The 23,171-nt window shown below is 39.6% G+C and overlaps 1 long non-coding RNA gene across 3 annotated transcripts in view; it reads right to left on the reverse strand.

Moving 5' to 3' along the window:
* Positions 1–818: 818 nt before the first annotated feature.
* The window catches only part of LOC129649911 (uncharacterized), an 85,658-nt gene continuing 63,305 nt past the window's right edge, over positions 819–23,171 (reverse strand). The window contains exons 3-5 of one of the 3 annotated variants that reach the window (XR_008713425.1): positions 9,727–9,891; positions 6,249–6,427; positions 819–1,786 (exon numbers count right to left, since the gene is read on the reverse strand). This is a non-coding gene — a long non-coding RNA (uncharacterized LOC129649911). The remainder of the gene's footprint in view (positions 1,787–6,248; positions 6,428–9,726; positions 9,892–23,171) is intronic. The other 2 variants (XR_008713424.1, XR_008713426.1) reach the window with 2 other exon arrangements.

Below are 23,171 nucleotides of genomic sequence, written 5' to 3' on the forward strand. Positions count from 1 at the left end.
AAAAAAAAAGAAACGAAACGGTCTCCAATTATACACATTAGCCTTAATTTTGGCCTTTGGATGATCAGATAATGTTTCTACCCATGAAATGAATTCTTGTGGCAAGCCCATGCTTTTCAGTGTCAAAAATAAAAGCTTCCAATTAACTGTCAAAAGCTTTTCCAGCATCTGGAGACAGGAGTAAATTGGAGTCTTTTATATTGGTAGCTTTTTGACATTATATTAAACAATCTTCTAGGGCTGTCACAGTCCATTCTCCTTTGTATCTATCCCCATTGGTTTGTGTTTACCAATTGTTTTATTAAGCAATCTAATCTTTTAGCTCAATTTCTACATTTCTTACATTGGGGTGAAATCAAGGGACACTTCTGCTACTGTGTAATCTTTGCATCCTGTTTTCAAGAGAATAAGGCTGTGGCTATCTCTTGGAGTGCATGGTGATTTTTTCCTCTTCTCCCCTTAAAGTCACTCCTGCATGGGGTTATGTGTAGCGGTGGCAACCCTAGAGGGTGCTATGTAGACAACTAATCGGATATTGTAGGTTGGTGTAATTTTTTCCACAAGAAAAGGTAAATATCAGAGCTATTGATCCATGCTTATGTACTTCTCTTCAACTCTAAGAGATTTTCTTTTTAAAATAGAAAATGCTGCATGGAAACATTTTCCGTTTCTGCATACTTTCTCTACACTCAAGGATTTTCTTTGTTTTACATTTTGAAAAGGTAATCAAGTCATGTAAGTGAGCTAAGGATTTCTTATTTGCTCTTAACTCTAAAACTTTAAGAAAAGTTGGAAGCAGAGGAGCCTCTTTTTTTTATTCCTTCATATGTTAATATCTGGGGCTATTTTCTCACGCAATTTCTGTTTTCTTTGTTCCTCTTTCATCAGAATGTCTGCATTTACCAAAATAACTTGTGTTCCTTTTGGAGTCATAAAAGCATATTTTTCTTTAATCAAACTCTGTTCCCTCTGGGAAGCTAAATATTATTCTAGGCTGAGTATATTCTGTATTAGAAATAATTTGTATTTATTTTTCAAAATACTTCTTAGCCCAGTTTAGAAAATTTTTACTTTTTGGGGCTTGTTCATTTGAATTTTTTTTATTAGTGTAATTCAAATATGCAAATGACCAACCCATATGGACTCAAGATGAGCTGGAGTAATTGTACCTGGATAAGAGAGGGGAAATTCATCTGGAACAGATGGGTAAAGAGAAGCAGTCTAATGGCATACATTTCTTGATGACTTTCCTAACAGTCTCCAAGCACTTTTTGGCTGAAACAGAGTAATAATTTTTTTTTTTTTTTTACCTGTCCTCAATCTTGTAGGGCCAAAACGAACACTTTGGGTGTATTAACCAGTTATTTATACCAAGCTATTCGGTCCTCTGGGGAGCAGAGTGGACAAGGCCATGTGTGAACAGAGGAGGTCCTTGTCTGAGGCCAAAAGTAGTCATAGGTCCAAAGACAAAGAAAAGTCCTAAGTATGTATGAGAATAATGTAGACAATACCTGAGAAGAACGAAAATTGTTCAGGAACTGAGTGCAAGACAGGTTAGAAGCAGCAGATTAGACAAGAGACCATGAAAATTCGAGGTGACAAGTGTATTTGCACCCTGACTGCCTGTTCACAGTGGAAATGTTAGGGTTTGAAGGAGCACAGCAGGGTCAACCCCTCTCCCTGGGACTTCTCCTCAGTCGTGACATTCAGGAGAGTCCCCTCAGAGGCAGCTTGGCTCCAAAGGGTGATGCAACACCAGGTATCGTGGCTTACCCTCTCATTTTGCCTAAAAAAAAAAAAAAAAAAAGCACTTTTGCCTACTTGAAGAGCCGATGTTCAAAGATTCTCACACCCTAACTCCAACCTCCACTCCTTAGTTATTTGCATGTTTATGTTGATGAGATATTGCAGATATTGCTCCTAAATCTGCTGCATTTTAAATTCTTTGAGTTTGATTCTGTTCTCTTGCCCTAGATTTTTTTTTCTTTTTTTTTTTTTTACTACAGAGACTATGTAGGTTGAAGGTCTGTTCAATCTTCTGTAACTCACTCTCTACACTTTCCTCCTGCCCCAAGTCCCTAGCCACTTGAGATTCAATCTCCTTTCTCCTCTAAAAGTAAAATGGAAGTGTTAATTATGGGGATGGGAAAAATTGAAATGATTTAATATGTCTAAGCTCCCCTTCGAGCTCTTTGGATGGAAATATGCAGCATTATTCTGCATTTTAGGTTTTGTTTCAGAAGGCTAGCTTATTTCCCTAGCAGTCCATATTCCTACATTCTTCTTTTTTTTTTTTGATGTGGACCATTTTAAATTCTTTACAGAATTTGCTACAGTATTGCTACTGTTGTTTATGTTCTGTTTTTTTTTTTTTTTTTTTTTTTGGCAGCTAGGCATGTAGGATCTTAACTTCCCAACCAGGGATCAAATCCACACTCCCTGCATTGGATGGTGAAGTCCCAGCACTGAATCACCAGGGAAGTTCCCTACACTATTCTTAACCCAAAGGTGCATGAAATCAGATGGAAACAAGAATCCCATCTTTCTACTTTTTTTATATAAGGCAGCTCTTTGTGAAAACCTTCATACTTACAAATTTTAGCTATGCCAGAATGTTCCAGATGCCTTTACATGAAATGGAGTTGAAAAAGATGATTTAACAGCTAAAATCTATTGGATACTTACTAAATGGGTCAAACACTACTAAGTTCTATATTCCATGGACTATCTCATTTAAACCCCAGAATGACTATTATCCTAATTTTATACATGAGAAAACTAGGGTCCATAGAAATTAACCTGCCCAAGAGAATGAAGTAGTCCAAATCCGGGGACAAAAAATTAATTGTGTAATGTACAATAAAGGGAATTAAATGCCTATGAAAGAACATTACTTATAGTAATGGTTAAGTTACTTAATGTGCTCAAGGTTTTCACATTAGTCAACTGGTATCCTGGAAGCCTCTCTGCATAGACATTAGTATATATCCCTTGTTTTAAGAATGTCACAATACTGGGTCAAGGTATTGGCAGGCTTCCTTCTGGATGCAGTAAATGAATGAGATCTGAAAGGCTTCCAGCAGCAGGAAGACCTTCAGAGAATAGAAATTCTTTTCTGCAAGACCCATTTCCACCCCTGAATGCTCCATGCCCTGGATGTGGACCATACACTTTAAGGAATCGCAGCTGCAGTCAGGAACATCGACCTGGTTTAATGCTTTAAAATTGCGGCCTTGCTGCAAAAGCTTATGTGATCAAGCTGCCATTACTTGATTAATCAAAAAGGGAGTTCACGTATGGCCTTAAGTACAGGGTAGGATAGACGAAGCCCACAATATGTGCTCTTAATACCATTATCATTCATATCACCACGGAACAGTGGTTAGGAGTGCAGACTCTGGAGCCAGCCTGGACTTTGAATCTAGTACATACTACTTATACTAGAGTGTATTTTTGGGTAAATGATTTTATATTTCTCTACCTCCATTTATCTGAAATATAGAGGTAATGACGGCATCAATTTTGTCAGATTGCTCTGAGAATGAACTACAAACTGTAGTTTATAGTTTAATAAACTATACGCTGTAGTTTATAGTTTAATAAACTATACTTACGCTTGGCACATGTAGGCTCTCCCATAAATGTTAGTTGGTGTCATTATGTCACTGCCCTAGGATCTACAGGTGACAGGAAGTCACTGGGTGGGGATACATGAAGTTCCAGGAGCAAGGATGGCTATCAGTGTAAGCAAATCTCTCACCAGCCAAACCCCAGGCTTAGACACTGACCCGAGTCTCCTGTCCTTTTCCTTTGTCCTCATCCTACGGTAGACCCTCATTACTTCCTGCCTGTGCTATTGCAAAATCCTCCAGACTAGTCTCCCCAAGTCCAGCCCCTTCCTTTTCTCAAACCAGTCACTGATATTACTTAGCAGATCAGTCTTTTCGCTTGAGGCCAGAGTTTCTATCTCATGTCCTTCCTAAAGCCCTGATACCTATAGTACTAGATCACATACTATGGAGATATTAAGTGGATGTTTCCTGAGATCACGGTGTGACTTCCTTTCATAGAATGGGAAATAGTGCCAGTAATTAAAAAAAAATAAAAAAGGATACTAGCAATAGTAATGGTGGGGGCATATCAGTAGCGGGAGATTCCACAGACACTTGCTTAACCGTTTCCAAAGCACTTTGACATGCTCTAGGGGGAGAGGCAATGCAGATGATAACTCTCTTTTAAAGGGAAAGCAACTAAAGGTTGATTACGGAGGTAACATGGCCTAGGTAAGACTTCATTACACGTTGAGCATTGGGTTCCAAAGCCCCTGGGCTAGTTACACATTGTCTCTTTTCAGTAACTATTCAGAAAGTAGGGTCATCTTACATTTCCTGATGAATTATGCCACGTGTGATTAGAATGTTAATGTTAACAGAGATTGAACTTTCTGTGTCAAGAACTGTGCTGAGCATCCTACATGAATTATATAATTAAATTCTCTCAACAGGCAGATTTGCCTATTTTTCCAGTGAAGAAACATGAAATTTGCAGATATTAAATCACCAGCCCAGGGTAACTTGGCTATATCAAGCCAACAGAGAAAGCAGCAAGCACCTGTGCTCTCAACTACCTCTCCTCCTGCCTCCCATCCCATGGACTCTGCGTTTCTGACTGAGCTGCAAGGCAGTAACCTGAGGTCACCCGAGAGGATGATTTGAACTTTTCCTACATCAGGTGTACCTCACACAAGAATTATGGGACAATTTAGAAATGTATCTAAATTACACTTTGCCAGTTTAAAAATTGGCTCAACTAAATTCACCTTTTCCATATTCATATTTTCCTTTCTATTTTTTCACCTGGGAGTTCCTTAACTAAAAATATTAAATATAATTTCACTCCAAAAAACATTTTGTAAGGAGTGTTTTTGTTTTGTTTGGTAAAGCTTTTTGTAAAGCTTTCGATTTCTAACTCTTTCTTATTTAGGGGTTTGAGGTCATAGCCGTGATCTAGGAGTGACTGATATCTAAGCTATCAATTTTGTCACAATAACTATGTACTGCAATTGAACAAGGGATGGGGCGATACAGGAGGACAGAGAGAGAAGTGACTTACTCTTCATACAGGTAACGGGGTGAGTAAGGGAGGCTTCATCAAAAAGAACACACATTAGCTGGACCATAGTATATGAAGCAGGAGAAGGCAATGGCACCCCACTCCAGTACTCTTGCCTGGGAAATCCCATGGACGGAGGAGCCTGGTGAGCTGCAGTCCATGGGGTTGCGAAGAGTCGGACACGACTGAGCGACTTCACTTTCACTTTTCACTTTCATGCATTGGAGAAGGAAATGGCAACCCACTCCAGTGTTCTTGCCTGGAGAATCCCAGGGACGGGGGAGCCTGGTGGGCTGCTGTCTATGGGGTCGCACAGGGTCGGACACGACTGAAGCGACTTAGCAGCAGCAGCAGTATATGAAGCATTCCTCAGGAGGAAAAGAAGGAAAAGCCATTCTAGGCCCAGGAAAGACCATGTGTAAATGCAAAGACTGTAAACAGGGTGTTGAGTTGGGAGACCTGCAAGCATCTGGTAGATTGTGCTTCTGTGTAATGGCAGGAGGTGAATTTGGAAGTAGAAATGAGTAGGATTTGACGGAGCCTTTGTGTCATGTTGAGGGGCTTGAAACTCACCATGTGAGGGAGAGCTACTGAAGGGTATTAAGCAAGAAAGTGACATAATTCAGTTTGACTGTTGAACGACCTTTCTATGCAGTAAATACAGATTGGACTTGGGATGGCCTATAACTTAGGGTGAGGAGGTTGCCGCACACAGGTCCCTGTTAAGGCAGTTGTCAGAGATGTTTCGTGCTCTCATAAATAAAATTGTCATCCACCATTTTCCTTTCTGCTTTGACTGTCAGGAAGTTCAAAGCCACATTTAATCCTCATTCACATAACTGTATCAGCCTTTTGAATCAGCCTATTTTGCTGTACCTCCATTTCATGGTGTATTAGTTTTATATTGCTGCTATAACACATTACAACCTCTTTAACAGCTTAAAACAACATAAATTTATCTCACGGTCTCCACGTATTGGAAGTCTGACACGGTCTCCCTGGGCTAAAATCAAAGTATTGCTACTTCCAAACTTGTTCAGGCTGCTGACAGAATTCAGTTCCCTGAAGTCGTAGAGCTGAGGTCCCAACTTCCCTGCGAACAGAGCCAGGGGCTATTCTCAGCTTCTAGAACTTACCTGCTTTCTTTGACTTGTGGTCACCTTCCTCCATTCTTCAAAGCCAGAAATGGTGGTTTGTGTCTTTCTCATGCTCAGAGTTACTCTGACCTTCCCTTCTACTGCTTCTCTCTGACTCTTCTTTCCTTCTCCTCTGATTACATGGTTGCATTGAGTCCATCTGCACCAGGATCATCTCCCTGATTAAAGATCACCTGATTAGGACTATTAACTCCAGCCTCAAAGTTGCCTCACAGCATACTTAAATTAGTGTTTAATTAAATACCAGATGATGGGAGTTTTGGAGGCACATCATTAGAATTTTGCCCACCAAAAGTAGTTTTAATTTTCAATTTCCATTTTGACAGTTTAATATTTAATATTTATATAACTGCCACACAATATTACAGTGCATGAATGTACTGTACTTTAAAGGTGTGTGGGATGCTGGAAAGTTTTCATTATAAATAACATTGGGTTACACAATTTTACACCACTGGCATTTTGGATTTCTTTCTGGATATATACCTAGGTGTTGAGTTGTGGTATTATGTCAGTCTTTTTAAAAAAATTATTCCTTATATTCTAAAATGTATTTGCAAACTAATAAGCTTATAAAATATGAAGTCAGAATAAACATCTAGTTATGACTACAAGTGTCTATCATTTACAACTCCACTGAAAATATGAATAAGAAATACTTCTTCAGACTTGTCTTTTCCTAGAGTATGGTACCCACTTCTGAATGCACTGTAGCCTACTATAATAAACCTCAATTTACAAAAATCAGTTAAAGGGTCATTTTTGCTGCTCATCAAATAGTTCCTGCTCTCTTTACAGACATATCATATGAATGTGCTTCTCTGCTACCTTGATGCAGTTCTGCTATTTGATTTGTCCAAGGTAATGCAGCTGAACATGTGTGTGTCACCTATCAGTGAAAGTCTAAGGGCCGTATGTGGTTAGTCATACATCCTTTCTCTATGCCTTTGAGCCTGGCAATGTTCCAGCGTGTGGTTACTCTACTAACTTAGATTCTGGAGTTAAAATGAGGCAGAGCAGACCTGCCAGTATAGATACAATGTGAATAAGAAACGAATTGTCTTCCTTAAATGATTAAAGATTTTAGGATTGTTTGTTATACAGTATAATCTCTCCCATCTTAAGTAGATTGGATACAGATCCTAACCAAAGGAAATTGGTACAGAGAAGTCAATTTCTGCTATAACAAAAATGTAGCATTGATTGGAAACTATGGTGAGGGTACTGTCTATGGTACTGGAAGGATGGTGACCCATGTTGTGGGGCAACAGAGTATTTGGTAAAATGTCATGTGCTCTAATTCGGAAGGCATGCTGCTGCTGCTGCTAAGTCACTTCAGTCGTGTCCGACTCTGTGCGACCCCCGAGACGGCAGCCCACCAGGCTCCCCCGTCCCTGGGATTCTCCAGGCAAGAACACTGGAGTGGGTTGCCATTTCCTTCTCCAATGCATGAAAGTGGAAAGTGAAAGTGAAGTCGCTCAGTCGTGTCCGACTCTTCATGACCCCATGGACTGCAGCCCACCAGGCTCCTCCGTCCATGGGATTTTCCAGGCAAGAGTACTGGAGTGGGGTGCCACTGCCTTCTCTGTTGGAAGGCATACTATACATCTAATAAGCTTGGAGAACTAGGAGAGCAGGTTGGAAAACAAAGTATTAGTAACATATTGACTGATATTGGTTCCATATGACAAAGTATTTTAGTGCAGAGAAGCAGAGGAAAGAACTAGTTGGTTTACAAGTCATAATAAAAAGAAAATTCACAAATTCAGGGGCATGTAGTGTTAGAAGAAATGACCACTTCTCACACTTAAACATTAACATATTTAATTGAGAAATTTTTTTTTTTTTTTTTTTTTTTTAGCAACAAAGGCTGATTAAAACTCAGCCTTACAGCTAATACTAAATTAAGGATATAGTAACTGTTAAAAGCTAGTGTTGAAAGCTCTGAACAAACTCAAGATGTGTATTAGTTTCCTGTTGTTTCTGTAACACATAACCACAAACTTGTTGGCTTTAAAGAATGTATATTTACTCTTAAAGTTCTGATAGTCTTAACTGGGCTGAAATCCAGGTTTTTCTGGAGGCTCTAGGGGGTAATCCGTTTTCTTGCCTTTCTAGCTTCTAGGCTGCCCACATTTCTTGGTTCCTGGCCTCCTTTCATTTCCAAAGTCAGGAATGGCCAAAGCTTTCTCATATTGCATCATTCTAACTCCTACACTGACTTCTGCCTCTCACTTCTGCTTTTAAGGACTTTTGTGATTATGTTGGACCCACTTGAATGATTTAGGATTCTCTCCTTGTTTTAAAATCAGCTGATTCACAAACTTAATTCATCTGCAATGTTGATTCCCCTTTACAACACGATATATCATATTCACAAGTCTAGGGATTAAGGTGTGGACATCTTTTGGGGACCATTATTATACACACACTGGGACCTAGAAAATTCTTTAAAATTGCAAAATTGCATAGGGAAAACAGATGAAAAGTGTGGTTCTGGACATCTGATAGACACAAGATACCCACGTTAAAATCGAGAGAGTAAGGGCAAGAGAGAAACAAAAGGAGGCATGGGCGTGAGGAAGCACAGACACAGAATGTGCATGCGTGCCCAGTCATGTTTGACTCTCTTTGACCCCATGGACTGTAGCTTGGCAGGCTCCTCTGTCCATGGAATTACCCAGGCAAGAATACTGGAGTGGGTTGCCATTTCCTTCTCCAAAAGACACTGAACAAATATGAGTATTTATCTAGAAAGGAACTGTCATGCATTTTTGGTACATGAAGCTGACTGAAATCAAAGAGACAGAAATCCAGTGAAGTTTCTGAGTGAGTTATATTGCCAAAAGAATCAGCCTGAACTAAAAGAAAATGTGATAGCTTATGACTTAAAATAACCCTGAAGTTTCAACCATTATTGGATCAGATGTAAGGTAAGAAGTCTGCCTAACCCCCAAGCGGGAGGTATATTCCCTGACACCCACTTCAAATGTAGCCAAGGAAGATCATAGAAAGGGAGACTCTCCCAGAGGGTAGAGTCAAAGACCATGGAGATAATGAGTCAAGGAGCCCTTCTTGCTCCACGAGAGGAGACCTTGATAATATCTACCCAGCAAGGATCTGATATACCAGTGATGGGTATGCCTTCCATTGGCATCCTTTAATAAGAATATTTTTTGAAATTATTCAAGCCCTTTTTTACCACCATCTATTGGGTGTAGGCGACTGAGCGACTTCACTTTCACTTTTCACTTTCATGCGTTGGAGAAGGAAATGACAACCACTCCAGTGTTCTTGCCTGGAGAATCCCAGGGACGGGGGAGCCTGGTGGGCTGCCGTCTCGGGGGTCGCACAGAGTTGGACACGACTGAAGTGACTTAGCAGCAGCAGTAGCAGCAGCACTGGGTGTAGGGAGGTGGGTGAATGAGGAGGCTGATGATTTGTTTTCTTAACTTACATGTCTCTGGATCATCAGGAACCATATCTAGATCTGATGCAAATGTCTTGCTTCATTTCTGATACAAGATTACCAGAGATTCTGGACTTTACGCTTGATGTTATTATGACTGAACAGAATTGGAGTTGTCTCTCTTAGGCATTAGAGAGATAGGATGTATTTTACCTGGGGAAGGAGGAGACAGGGACAAAAATTTAATAATCAAAAGGGAAGACTGTGATAGTCACTAGTATTGCCCATTCGCCTTTCCTTCCACCCATACAGAAGACTATCTTAGCCATTTTTGGTTGGGTAGGACAATGACAGGAGGTCTGGACATGGGTCCAACATTTCCAAGCCAGAACTCGTATTAATAACTGCTGGTGTGAGATGCTCCTGGGTTCTCTCTCTGCCATTAGAATGATCTTAGAAGCATGTGTGAAGATGATGCTCCCATCAGCTTTCCAGGGCTTCCTGACCAATGCACTTTGGACAAATGTTTGAGGAATAAATATGTTTGTTATGACTGGGGAGTTACCATAGCATAAACCAGTCTGTTCTAACTGATACAGAAAACAGGGACTTTTTTTTTTTTCAATTGTAAAGGTTTATTCTTAGTTTTCCTTAAATGCTCCCTAAGATATTTAATAAGAATTCATGTACAGGCCTTATGCTTACACATGATTTAAGGAACACCTATTGGAGAAAGCAAACTGTATCTTTGTTGCTGCCTTCACTTATATAAGTTTCAATAAGTTTTCATAAATATTTAACAGTGAGACAGAAGTAAAGAATTTGTAAGAAAATTCAGATTCATTATATCTGGGGTAATCCTTCCCTTCATTGCAACAGTCAGGCAAGGATTTATTGAACATTAATTATTGGCTCTATTTAATTCTGAAAAGGGAATTTAAGGCTTGGGTTTGCCAATTAAGCACTTCTTAAAGGTTGGGATAGGAGAGATGGAAAACCAACCCCATCAAGCAGTTCCAGGGTTGGGTCACAAGGGTCATCACTTAATTATGCTATATACAGAAGGAAAAAAATCACAAATTACCCCAAATCACAGAAACTGAGTCTATTAATAGACCCAACATGGTGAGGCTAATGTTCAAGATAGGGAGAAAAGTTATAAAACTTAATCAACTGAACAACTGCAGATAAAAAATATGGAGCAGATATAGCAAAAAGATGAGAAGGTACAAATTCCTGTCATGAACAGAGCTGGGGCAATTGGCCTATTATTGGGTGCTAAGCACCTCATCCAGAAGTGGGCTGGTTCAGGTTATATACACACTGTTTCAGACACAGTGTCCAAGCTTAGGATGACATTGAAGTAACTATGCTGCTGCTGCTAAGTCGCTTCAGTCGTGTCCGACTCTGTGCGACCCCATAGACGGCAGCCCACCAGGCTCCTCTGTCCCTGGGATTCTCCAGGCAAGAATATTGGAGTGGGTACAGATAAATTTCTGCAGTGTTGTTTAAGATTGTCACATAACATTCTGAAGACTTCTATGATTTCACTAGAAAAGACTGGTATTAGTGCAAAATAAGAAATTAAGTATAGGGAAACTGAAAGAAGTAGAGGATTGGCAAAAAGAGGAAGGGAAAAGGAGGAGAAGAGGAAGAGGAGCAAAAAAGAAAGAAGGGGATATGGAAGGGGAAAAGAAATGAGTGTTACAAATACTATGAAAAGAAAAAGCTTCATTTGTCCTGGAGAATTTGAGGACAATAGGCTATGGTTTTTCCTATGGTCATGTATGGATGTGAGAGTTGGACTGTGAAGAAGGCTGAGCGCCGAAGAATTGATGCTTTTGAACCGTGGTGATGGAGAAGACTCTAGAGAGTCCCTTGGACTGCAAGGAGATCCAACCAGTCCATTCTGAAGGAGATCAGCCCTGGGATTTCTTTAGAAGGAATGATGCTACAGCTGAAACTCCAGTACTTTGGCCACCTCATGCGAAGAGTTGACTCATTGGAAAAGACTCTGATGCTGGGAGGGATTGAGGGCAGGAGGAGAAGGAGACGACAGAGGATGAGATGGCTGGATGGCATCACTGACTCAATGGACGTGAGTCTGAGTGAACTCTGGGAGTTGGTGATGGACAGGGAGGCCTGGCGTGCTGTGATTCATGGGGTCACAAAGAGTCGGACATGACTGACTGAACTGAACTGAACTGATAGGCTACTGGGAGAGCCAAGGGAAGGGACCCAGAAAGGACTGAGGCAACTGGAAATACAAGGGTCAGTTTTGTTGGTGATGCAGGCAGTGAGGTCTGGCCTGGGAACGGAATAACTGTATGTAGTTGCATCAGTGGGCTTCCCAGGTGGCACAATGGTAAAGACTCTGTCTGCCAATGTAGGAGATGCAAGAGACACAGGTTCAATCCCTGGGTTGGGAAGATACCCTGGAGGAGGATATAGCAACTCACTCCAGTATTCCAGCCTGGAAAATCCCATGGACAGAGGAGTTTGGCAGGTTACAGTCGATAGGGTCACAAAGAGTCAGATGACTGAGCACACACACCTAACATAACCTAATCCAGAACAGAGAAATCTCAGTGAAAAACCTACTAGCTGAGCCAGTACCCAATTTGCTTTTTGGTTCCTATTTTTTCACAGCCAGTAAAATCTCTGGGTGCTCCCCAGCAGTCAGGCACCCCTCCCCATGGATGGGAGGAAGTTTGTTACATTTGACACAAAAAGTAAACAAAGTGTTCTGAAGAAATCCTAAGAAAGGATGTTTAGTCCTTTCCAAAGGTGCCAAATCAATATCCCCTTGAGAAAGCAGGCTAAATTTTAAAAAATAAAACCAATTCATTTTATGCTTATTCTGGGGAAGAATTTGAAAGAATGTCTTGCTTTCCAGTCAACAGTTTGCCTTATCACTGAAGAATATAGCAGTCTTAGGACTACACCTGAGGATTTATTTGAAAGTTGTCATAAAATATTTGATTCCAAACCAATACTATTTGAATAAAATTCATTCAAATTCAAAAACTGAAGACATGCAAACACAAAGTTAGCATACCTTTAACATTTTCAAATAAAAGTATATAGCAACTGCTTTAACCTAACAAAGCCAGTCAAAATGTTGGTGATATTGCTTTCAGCTGTTTTCTAGCAGCATCTCTCATTTGAAATATTTTTCTCAGTTAATTTTTTCTGTTTAATAAAAGATTTTAGCATTAAAAGCCTTCAAGTTGTGAAGACATGTCTTTTGGACCATGAAGCTAATATTAAACTTCTCCTAATGACTTCACAAATCTTCAAAAAAGCAGCCACATTTTGTCATGATTGCATTCTCACTTGCCCTATGTTCATTTTTACTTGATTTAGTTTGTGCAGTAACAGAAGAAATGAAGTCAAAAGATGTGCCAAGTGTGCTCTCTGGGAACTACATTTATCATTATGAGCTTCAGTGTAACAGAGAGCAAACCTGACTCCATATTGGATCTTTTCCTGTGCTTAGTCATGCTGGCTTTACACCTTTGTTAAAGAATGCTGCCTATAGCCCGAAATATACATGATAGCCCATTCTTAAGGGTATAACACTTTTCCATTCACAGAGATAAAATGTTGCAGAACAGACAATAACAATTGTCTTATTGGAGGTTTATAGGAACATTTTGACTAGACCTACCTAGACAGCTTCAAGAACAAAGGATTCCTGCACTAAGAAGTTTGCAAAAACCAGACACTCCCCCTCTTTTAGTATGCTGCTGCTGCTGCTAGGTCGCTTCAGTCGTATCCAACTCTGTGCGACCCCATAGATGGCAGCCCACCAGGCTCCCCCGTCACTGGGATTCTCCAGGCAAGAGCACTGGAGTGGGTTGCCATTTCCTTCTCCAATGCATGAAAGTGAAAAGTGAAAGTGAAGTCACCAGTTGCATCCAACTCTCAGTGACCCCATGGACTGCAGCCTACCAGGCTCCTCCATCCATGGATTGTCCAGGCAAGAGTACTGGAGTGGGGAGCCATTGCCTTCTCTACTCTTTTAGTATAAAAGCAGCTTAAATTGTAACTTCGGTAAGATGGTTCTTTGGGACACTACTCCACCATCTTGTCTGAATAAATTTGCTATTTCTTGGCCCAACACCTTGTCCCTCAATGTATTGGCTTGACATGTGATAAGTAGTATAAACTTGGATTCAGTAACATCAATTCTTCATCAGCAAAAGAGGTATAATAATACCACTTCAGGGCAAATAGAAGGAGAAAAGTGGAAGCAGTGACAGATTTTATTTTCTTTGGGCTCCAACATATTTATTGGAAGGACTGTTGCTGAAGCTGAAGTTCCAATACTTTGGCCACCTGATGCAAAAAGCCAACTCATTGAGAAAACCCTGATGCTGGGAAAGATAGAAGGCAAAAAGAGAAGGGGGGCAGCAGAGGATGATGTGGCTAGGTAGTATGACTGACTCAATGGACATGGATTCTGAGCCAACTCTGGGAGATAGTGAAGGACAGAGAAGACTGGAGTGCTGCAGTCCATGGGGTCACATAGAGTCGGACTGGATTAGCAAATGAACAATACCAGTTCTGTCCCCTTCACTGAGTTGTTTAGGAAACACAGTTGTTGCTGTTGTTCGGGAAGCACAGTTAATATAACAAATTCAAATGGTTCAAAAAGAGAAAAATATAATGGAAATTTAAGGCAGGTATTATTGGTAGTACTATGATTTCTCTTTTTAAGTATAATTTATATAGTAAACTGCAACACAAGGGGTCATAAAAGATCTACTGTACATTCAGGCAAGTTTATGTATGTGACTGAGAAGCCTATGAGGCAGGCGTCACAGAGGGCTTACAGCTGTGCATAGAACTAAGACCTTTATGTGTTAATTGCTCAGTTGTATCCAGCTCTTTGAGACTCCATGGACTGTAGCCTGCTAGGCTCCTCTGTCCATGGAATTCTCCAGGCAAGAATACTGGAGTGGGTAGCCATTTCCTTCTCCAGGGGATCTTTCTGATCCAGGGATCAAACTCAGGTCTCTCTCATTGCAGGCAGACTCTTTACCATCTGAGCCACCAGGGAAGCCCTTTAAGACACCAAGAAACTCAGTTATGCATAACCACTGAGGCAAGAGAGGGTGGCCAGTGATGAAAAAGCCAATTTGGTGTCCTTTACCAGGGAGAAAGTAGGAAAAACTGCTTTAATCATCTATGAAGGCTTCTCAGACATCAATGTATCTCTTATTACCTGAGATTCACATTAAGATACATACTCTGATTTGGCAGGACTGAGGCAGAGCCTGAGAATCTGCATTTCTAAAAAGTTCTCAGATGATGCCTATACCGCTGCTCCACAAACTACATTTTCAGTGGCAAAGATCTATTCTAGACTATTCTTAAATCCTGGTGAAAATTTCCTATTCTTAAAGGAAATTTTATTTATTCTTTATTTATATTTATGAGATGGCTGGGTGGCATCACTGACTCGATGGACGTGAGTTTGAGTGAACTCTGGGAGTTGGTGATGGGCAGGGAGGCCTGGCGTGCTGTAATCCAAGGGGTTGCAAAGATTCAGACATGACTGAGCGACTGAATTGAACTGAACTGATTCTTAAAGGAAATTTTCACCAGGATCCTAAAGATGAAGCTAGAAGATTAAAACTTTCACTGGTCAGTTTAAAGAACTGAGAGCACAGTTTAAGACTACATTTCTGTAACATGTTAAGAGTGGGTGAAACATTCTCTGCCATGGCACAGAAATAGAGGATTCTGGAGGAGAAGAAAGTGTTGACTTGCTAATTCCAGAAAGGGTTGACATTGATTTATACCTGATGTCAAACCTGGTTATGACAAATGGAAATTGATTGTATTGTCAGGGCAAATTATGACCACTCTGTGAGGTTGAAGCAGTGGATTATCATGGCCAATCAAGCAAAGTGAGACTTTCTAGTGATACCTTGAGGCCCATTTTCTAAGAAAACAGAAGGTATTTGAAGGCTGAGGCAGGAAAGGATTAGTATGTTAAAATTCCAAAGCAAAGCCAATGTGATTAGAGACCCAATAATATAAGCCAAGTGTATCACAATAGAGGATACATGGGTTTATTCATTTGCTCTAGGCTGAGGTTCCAATGATACTGATGAAAGACACTGAATAAGAATGTTTCTTGGTATTATTGTGAGTCTGGTGGTCTCAGGCTGAATGTCATTTGGGGGAAATGTGGGTCATGCGATCATGTATATATTGTTGTTTACAAATATCTTTCATATCAACATCTTTACTGTAAGAGAATGACATCCCTGAAATGGTCATTGGAAATAAAACATTCCCCAAACCACTCTACTTTTGTGGGCAGGTACACTCTCTCCTGTTTCCTTAGTGTAGGTGAAGCTAGAGAGTCAAGTGGGGCACAATTTTCAAATATAAAAATCTTGCATGAGTAGATAAAATAATGTTAATGTGTAGCAAGTAGAATATTCAGATGATGAGCTTGATATAGAATTTCAGCATTCTTGTAGCAGGAAACAGCTGAGAGAGCTAGGAGAGAGAAGACAAAGAGGGAGAGAGTGAGAAGGAGGGAAGGAGGGAGGGGGAAAGAGAGAGAAAAAGCAAGAGAGAAACAGATAGAGACAGAGAGAGAGACAGATAGAGGTGAAGAATTCAGATGACCAAAAAAATCTAAAACAGTAAGCCACAAGAGGTTATCAACATAGGTGCTTTCCTGTTACATACTTCACCTTCCCATATGGGATATTCTGTGCTAAAGAAAATGCTCTCCTTTCTGTTCCTTTGTATCCATATACTATAACCAAGTGGTTTTCTACCATGGTGTCTCAATACACGAAATTGCTAGATCACTGAAAAGATGTGGCGTTATATCTTGTGCACAGGAAATTATGCAAAAATCTATCTCAGTCTGGTAGTAAATTTTACTAATGAATATGTCCTATACAAGAGCATTATTTATTCTTTTAACCAATATTTATTGACTTCTATGTATTCAGCAGTATGCTAGGCACAGGAGTTGCCAGAGTGGATATTAAAGACATGCCTGACATCGTGAAGATTATAATACAGCAGATATGGTGAGGGAAAGAAAATAAATACTAATGTAATATTATATAAGCTATTATGGAAAAAAAATGACCTGAGCTAGTAGCAGAAGAAAGGTCTTTAGACATGGTGGTCAGAAAAGTTCTCTCTGAGGAGGTAACAGTGATAGAGGACAGGCTACAGAAGGAGAACAAGGAGAATTTTCTAAGAAAACAGAAGGTATTTGAAGCTTGAGGCAGGAAAGAGATTTGTATGTTCAAAAACCGAAGCAAAGCTAATGTGGTTAGAGATGCCCAATAATATATGCCAGATGTATCACAAAAGAAGACAGAAAGTTTATTCATTTGCTCTTTAATTCATTAAATACTTATTAACCACCAAGTCCACAACTACTCTATTAGAATAAGACAAACCCCCATTCAACTTATGTTCGAGTTGGGGAGATAACCACTCATTATGTGTCATCATAAGTTGATATGGAAGAAGTACTAGAAGTCATTGGAACATACAGGGGTTGGGGGAGGTGCTTTTCAGGATACTGCTTTTAGCATCATTATCCTCATAGTATGGACTTTCCTGATGGCTCAAACAGTAAAGAATCTGTCTGCAATGCAAGAGACCCAGGTTCGATCTCTGGGTTGGAAAGATCCTCTGGACAAGGGAATAGCTACCCACTCCAGTACTCTTGCTTGGAGAATTCCATGGACAGAGGACCCTGGTAGGCTACAGTCCATGAGGTTGCAAAGAGTCGGACACGACTGAGCGACTAAGACACACATACACACACACACACACACACACACATCTTCACAGTATACAATTTTCTTGTAGGAAAACAGTTATATTACCTTAAAACAATATATACATCAAAACATTAGATATTTCAAATCATTCAAAAGGTTGAAATATGTGCTCCTCACGTGTAATATTTCTACTCCAACTGAGAATATGTATAAAAAGTTTAAAGGAAACTTTTAAGGAAAAGAAAAAGTTTTAAACTTTTAAGTTGTATTGACTGATTCTTAAATTGTGCTCAGCATGAGATCTAGAAATGTCAGCTATTATTTTTTAATTCCTCTATCATCTCATAGCTGACCCATTCATTGCACAGTTTACATTTTATATGCAAATTATCCTTTCCGCATCAATTGATTATAAGACTATTGAGGGCTAGGATTCAATATTTTCACCTTCCAAATGACTTAAGACAATGCTTTGAATAAAATAAGGTCCAAATAATTTGATTCATTCAGCTTTACATATTATTTCAAAATATCTCATCTTGATAGAACAAATGTGTGATTAACATGAAAGAAATTTTACTACTTTTCAAATTTGCATTTCAGACCCTGGCTGGTTTCAGAGAGAAAAGTAACCCCCTTACCACACACCAGCTCTTTCCCAGAGTCTTGGGAGGAATGAAAGCCAAAGAGTAAAGCTTATTTCACCAGAATCTGATACTAAATCTCACTTCTTTCCATCAACAATAAATTCAGTCATTTCATGATAATACAATTAAATAAAGGTTCTTCAACACCACTTGGCACATAACTTATATGATTCCTGTTAAAAATCAAATCCATACACAGAGAATCTTTTGAGGCAAATCTATTGGGTTGGCCAAAAATTCATTCAAGGATTTTCCATAAGATGTTATAGAAAAACCCAAACAGACTTTCTGACCAACCCAAAATTTTGAGAAGATATTTTGATTGTTAATAATTTTATCACATAATTTCACTCTTGTCTCTGATGATTTTCTTAAAGATTCTGAGGCCAGGGATGATTTTTGTTTTCCTCTAAACTTTGGTCAGAGTAATTCATACATACATGAAGGCAGGAATATCTCTGTATTATTATTATTATAAGCAGCATGAACACTCAGTTTGGACACTGGTCTGAATAAGAAAAATAATATCCTCATCTTTTGAATTTACATTTTTAGTAAATATTGTAACTTTCTGCTCAAGAAATTGCATCTTAAAATTTCCATGTAGCCACAGGCAAACCCCTCAGCAAGGTTAAAATGTCTTACATTTCAGCAGAAATTTATTTTTTAAAAGGACGAAATGCACATGTAAATTGGGGACACCACATATAGACTCTGCTTTTTTAGGACATCAAAGTGAACAACGTTTGGCAAATATTCTGGCATTTTGATACCACTTGTTTGAATTTTGCCGTATTTTAAAATGATCTTAAGTTCCAAATTTGTCAGTACCATTTCTCAAGATAATATATACAAAATCTTCAAAACTTGACTTTTAAAGATGTCCACAGTTCCATAATTGCTGCAGAAACTGTGATGATGGTAAATAAAAGGGCTGTGTGATGGTTGTCCTCTCCTCCTTCAGCTATTTGAGTTTGCAAAGCCTATTGTTGTGCTCAGGGCTAGCAAGTTTAATTTCTCAACTGAGGCAGTCTCAGGTCAGTAGTCATGCTCCAACTGGAGCAGCAATCACTTTGAAAGCATCCTGGCTCAGCAACTAGCTCATGCTCCAAAAAGAACTTAAAAATTAACACCTTAGCTCCAGCCCTGGAGTCATCTGAAAAAATGTTCTTGGGCCCCATTCAGTCTTTCAATAGATATTTATTGAGCATCTACTATGTGCCAGAGAGTATATATAGAACACATAGATGAAAACTGATGATCCCTTCCCCCAAGAGGCATGCACTTCAGTGGGAAAAAAAAGGTCTATTAATTACTTATTTTATCAATTTAAGAAGTGTTTATTAAGCACCAATTATTTACCAGGCTTGATTTTAGATCCTGAAAATATAGCAGAGAATAAGACTATCAAAGCCTCTGTCTCAGGAAGTTTACTCATGAATCAAGGTGGACATAGATGGTAAACAGATAAATGAACCAGAAACTCAGATGTATGAAAAGTGCCATGAGGAAAATAAGAAAGAATGATGTGATGGTGGATGTGGATGGAGTTGCCACTTTAGGATAGAAAAGGGAGGACATCTCTGAGTCAGTGAAAACTGAGCTGATACCCTCTGAAGAATGAAGTCAATCTAAAATCCTAGGGGTCTTTGAAACAAAAGAGGGTAGAATGAAAGGGGAGAAGATATCTAGTGGGGGAAACAACACATATAATGAAATGAATATGCAAAATAACAAGACATGTTCTGGGAACCAACAAAGGGTGTTGAGAGCCAACAATTAAATGGTGAGCCTAGCATACCAGGCAAAGAGGTTATAGGGAAGGTAATGGGGAGCCCCTGATTCAGGGCTTTTATGATGGCCCTCTTTCATGCCTGGACAGCCTGTTCCCTATTTTTCTGAGATGGCTATTTGTAGGTTGACCCTAAGTGTGAAAGTTGCTCCATCGTGTCCAACTCTGCAATCCCATGGGCTGTATCCTGCCAGGATCCTCTGTCATGGAATTCTCCAGGCAAGAATACTGGAGTGGATTGCCATTTCCTTCCGCAGGGGATCTTCCTGACCCATGGATCGATCCCAGGTCTCCTGCATTGCAGGACCACACACACATTTCAACTCCTCATATTAATCCCCCACCCGCTTTCTTGTCTATGATCATGTCATATACGTATTTTCAAATTGGTGATTTGCACTAAATTTTAACTCTCTGCTTCTGTATTTATTTTCTTCATTAACTTCCTTGAGGCTAGGGACAATTACTATTTAATTCTGCATGTCCAATATTTGGCACAGCATTAAGCATTTAATACAAGCTCAGCAAATATTTAATGAGAGGTGGATAGAAGAATGGGGTGGGTACCTCAGAGTTTATAAAATCTGAATTAGTCTCCAGGGATGAAATCAAGATTTTAGGACTATAGCTTGAGCAAATAGCATTAAGATGATTCTAATATACTTAGGGTTTCCAATGATTTTTAAGTCCACAGGTTTAGGATAAATTTCTCAGCCCCATCCAATCTTGACAGCATATTAATACCTAGACAGCATAGTAAAAAACAAAGATATCACTTTGCCAACATATAGTCAAAGTTATGGTTTTTCCAGTAGTCACATATGGATGTGAGAGGTGGACCATAAAGAAGATTGAATGCTGAAGAATTGATGCTTTCATGTTGTGGGGCTGGAGAAGATTCTTGGGAGTTTCTTGGACTGCAAAATCAAACGAATCAATCCTAAAGAAAATCAACCCTGAGTATTCATTGGAAGGACTTATCCTGAAAGCTCCAATACTTTGGACACCTGATGCAAAGAGCCAACTCATTGGAAAAGACCCTGATGCTGGGAGAAATTGAGGACAGGAGGACAATGGGCTGAGATGGTTGGATGGCATCAGCATCTAAATGGAATGAATCTGAGCAAACTCAGGGAGATAGTGAAGGACAGGGAAGCCTGGCACACTGCAGTCCATGGGGTCACATAGAGTTGGACATGGCGTAGCGACTGAACAACAGCCTAGTCTTGTGATATTGCCTACATTCAAAGCTTCCTCACTAGTTTTTGACCAACCTCAATCTCATATCTGATCAGCTGCTCCCTCTCGAGGAAAGTCTGAAATTAGTACTTGGCCCTACTCATCTTCCTCAGGTCTGTTTTCATCTGTTTACAGAGACTGACCACAGCATATCTGGCAACCATTCAATGACTGGTTAGATTCATGTACCATTCTTCAGGAGAGATGAATTCTCAATTTTTAAAACATCAGTATGTCATCCACAGATTAACAGTCATTTCTCAGGATGCCTCCCTTCTGTAAATTACCCAGATATGAGAGAGATGAGAAGAGGGGAAGGGGGAGGGAGAGCACAAACAAGGCTGGAGGAAGGGAGGGATGGATGGAAGGAAGAACAAAGAGACGACATTTCCTTGTTCAGGAGACATTTTTGTTCACAGGTTCACATATTCATATTTAGAAATTTTTGCACATGACCAAGTGTTACATAACCTGTGTGCAGCAGGGTTCCCAGATCACAGGCCTCAGGAATAAAACCACAGCAAATTTGGATATGCCATGTTGGCCACATCTGGACAGACCAGCAGGGCAGCAAAGACAACATAATGAACGTCAGAGAAGAGGTAATACTTGAAGAAGTGGACAACAGTTCCTAAGTTCAGACTCCAAATTAGTATTGAGTAATGGCTATTCTTTTTTATCTCTGGATGGAACTGGATAGAGGAGTTCTAGATACGAAAGAAATGTACTCTCAGAGAGAGATAATTGGGTACTGATCTATTTGTGGAGTATTAGTTGGAGGTTGAAAGGAAAGAAAGATTTGGTGTGTGACCCTGAGCAATATTTAACAAAACTGTCTTTCCCTGTAGCCTCCAGGGACTAGTGATGGGTTCCCAGGGAAATAAAAGAGTGAATGAGATGGAAAAGCTGTACAATATGGGCAACTTAGAAATATGAGAGGTCAAAGCCATTCTGCTTTTAGCCTAATAGTCTAGTTTAAAGTAAAAGAAAAGAAAAATGTCTGCTTATCAGGTAAAAAATGATCTGAGGATGAGACAGGCAGGTTAAGAGGTTTTCAAAAAAAGTTAATTTCCTTGCTTCCTCCATCCTTGTCTCATCGTCATCTGCAGGCTAGAGTAACCACACACACACACACACAGATATAGACATATACTCCTTCAGGAACAAGACCCTGAGGTGAATCACTACTACACCTTTGGCCTCATATTTAATAGAAGCAAACCTAGCCAGTAGTAACCTCTTTTCAATTGCTTATCTTAGATAAAGCTAATACTGACCAACTTCATATATGAATGAAAGAGAGAACATATGAACAATTTAGTAAATTTCTATTTAAATCTGTACTTGATATTCTGAGACATCTTACTTAGTTAATTCTTATCACACTTATGAAAAGGAATTATTGTCTCCACTTAGAGAAGAGGAAACTGAAGCTTATAAAAGGAGTGGCTTCCTTAAAATCCTAACAGAGGAACTATAGAATTGAGATTTAAACGCAGATGATTTGATTTGAAGTCCATTTCCTTTTACTTTATAACCAGCTTGAGTGTATAGCTGCTTTCACTCAGCCACAGCATCAAGTCTAGTCATTGAAAGACAAAGTTGGATAAAAGAAAAATAAAGCATTGTTGGATAGCTAACCTAAAACCCATTCCCAAATACCTAAATAGTTAGTCTCCGATTATTTGCAGCTAAGGATGAGCATACACCTGAATTCTAACCAGTAATTTGTAAGTGGAAGTTTGTGGTGGATCTGAAAACTTTGCTTTATGATAAAAATGTACTTCTCTAGCAGTGTATCTGCCCTTCTAGATCCTGCATGGATAGAGGCAGGATGTCTAGAGCTACAGCAGCCATCTTACGACTATCGGGAAAAGGTAAAGAAAGTTGCAGAGATGCTGCCTCGGACATTGAACTGCTCAGATAACAAGGAGTACCCTCTTACATCATGACTCCCTGCTATGTAAGAAAAATAAACTATTTGTTTAAGGCACTATTAGCTGTTCTTTTGTAATTACAGGTTATAAAAAAATTGAT

The sequence above is a fragment of the Bubalus kerabau genome, chromosome 4 (assembly GCF_029407905.1).
Source record: "Bubalus kerabau isolate K-KA32 ecotype Philippines breed swamp buffalo chromosome 4, PCC_UOA_SB_1v2, whole genome shotgun sequence".
Classification (NCBI taxonomy): domain Eukaryota; kingdom Metazoa; phylum Chordata; class Mammalia; order Artiodactyla; family Bovidae; genus Bubalus; species Bubalus kerabau.